This window comes from Sugiyamaella lignohabitans, chromosome A, assembly GCF_001640025.1.
Source record: "Sugiyamaella lignohabitans strain CBS 10342 chromosome A, complete sequence".
NCBI lineage: Eukaryota > Fungi > Ascomycota > Dipodascomycetes > Dipodascales > Trichomonascaceae > Sugiyamaella > Sugiyamaella lignohabitans.
The window spans coordinates 5,650,834-5,652,976 of NC_031672.1; the positions used below are offsets into that span (position 1 = coordinate 5,650,834).

The 2,143-nt window shown below is 40.8% G+C and overlaps 1 non-coding gene across 1 annotated transcript; it reads left to right on the top strand.

Annotated features, from left to right (window-relative positions):
- Positions 1 to 1,785: 1,785 nt before the first annotated feature.
- AWJ20_1875 lies at positions 1,786 to 1,873 on the top strand (the record flags this gene model as incomplete). The annotated part of the gene is made up of 1 exon: positions 1,786 to 1,873. It is a non-coding gene; the product is annotated as a tRNA-Tyr (tRNA).
- Positions 1,874 to 2,143: the final 270 nt, after the last annotated feature.

The window sequence follows — 2,143 nt, forward strand, 5'->3', positions numbered from 1 at the left end:
AAATTTATCTGTTATGTAACTTAACTTTAATTTATTAGCTAACCGAAATTTGGGTACTTTAACCTAGACAGCCTTTTAATTACAATTGGAAAAAAAATAAAAAGGGCACCAGATGTATTGGCAAGTTCCTCACCGATTCCCTTACATTAATGCGTCTTTTTGTGCCTCTTCTTTATTTGGCTGCATTTTCATTTGCATTGCAAACACGTCATGAACGTTGCCGGCACGAGGATGACTGCAATTCAGACGATGATGACCCGTCAAGTTCACCTCCCGTGACCGACAACGAAGCAGCCCCGAATTACAGTAGTCATAACTCGATGCCATTTATACTCCTGATTGGTCCGGTAATTTTGCTTACGCGTATTATTATATCAAAGACATTTCCGCAATTTTGGAGTGCACCTTGCTTTGTACCTGATCATCTTCCAGGCACCCATGTTGAAGCGACATACTGCATATGAACTTACAACTCGTCAGTTTGATTACTATCACCAGATGATCACTATCTGAAACAAGTTTCCAGCCGGGTTTGTCTATGTCAATACTATGTCAAACTCTATACGATTGATCTGTATGTACTTGTAATGTTCTATTTTATACAAAAAATTGTTAACTATCGAACGGATTGAATGAATAAATCTTGTTTAAAGTCCTATCCTATACATAACTAATGCAATTCAAATAATTCCAAATCCCATCATTTAAACATTGCCTGTAGTACCCCCGGTTTTGAGTTCCTTCATCTCTTTTTTTAGTGACTCGAACGTTTTCTCTATGGACTTCATTTGGACTTTAAGGAGGTCCTGCTCACTGCTGAGCCGGTTCACTTGCATTTGCAGGTTCAACGTCTTCCGGTGGACGTCTTCACAGTCTTCGAACTTTCTTAATAATATGCGCACTTGTGTCGCCAGCAACGATACGACATCGCTCTCAAATTTTTCAACTACATCGACATCAATTTGACGTCCTGCGCGTTTGTTGGATGATGGGATACGTGATACCCCTTCCAAACGCCCATTGCCTCCATTTTCACTTCGCCAGTCCGGCAAATTAAACTGAGCTCTTGCTGGCTGACGTTGTACTATACCAGGCCCATCCTCTTCCTCAGACTCGTTGACATCTTTATCCTTCGTTTTATCACTTTTGGTTGTTGTCACTTTTTTTGACGCGTGTACACTTTCGATGGCAAAATTTTCATTTTGGCCTAAAATCATCAAATATTGGTCGTTTTTTCCCACAATTGGCTCTACAGAGTCACCAGGCGCGCCAAGATCATGCTGAGAGTAATAAATCGAGGAATCTTCGTCTTCCATCAAGAATTTTAGCACTTTTCACTTATTACGATTAACCCTATTTTCGCAGATCGAACAAGTTTTTTGCTTCCAGGAGGACTGCACGCAATATCGAACGGATTAGGAAACAACCAGCTGTTGTTTTAAGCTTCTCATAGCACCAAAGCAAAGTGAGATACAATGGAAATAGCAGCTATGATACTAATGTACTAATTAACTATTTCCTGCCTCCGGTTCAGACTAACTATATATTGAAAATTCGACGCTGATGGCTGTTTTTGCAGATCAATACTTTGCAGCACAGTGCGTGCAATACCTTCAAAATAACAATAGATCAGCAGGTGCTGAAGTCCAAAGTAAATTAGTGACTCTCTTTGGTTCCTTAGTTCAAATTAGGAACAAAATCCCTGATTATAAAAAGAAATCGCGAATATGATATATATCTAGGTTTCAGCTTGCGTGAGAAAAATGAAGAAACTTTTCAATATCTCTCCTGGTAGCTTAGCTGGTTTAAAGCGCAAGACTGTAATGTCACATAGTTAATCTTGAGATCGGGCGTTCGACTCGCCCCCGGGAGATTTTTTTCCATTATCAGCTTTGACCACTATAAGTGGGGGTACCATGAATCGGCAGGGCTTGGGAACATGAATAGGGAAACAGAAGCTCTAAGAGCAGAACTTTTGACCGGGATGCCAAGTTTATGCCGGCGAATCATACCCCGCCGGCATATTTTTGTTTCGGCGGACCGGCTCTGTCCGTATGTATTGGAAACGGTTACGCCTTCTAACCGGCCTGTTTGGAAATGAAATTAAGGTTTCGAACTTTATTTACCTCGGGTGGTCTGTGCA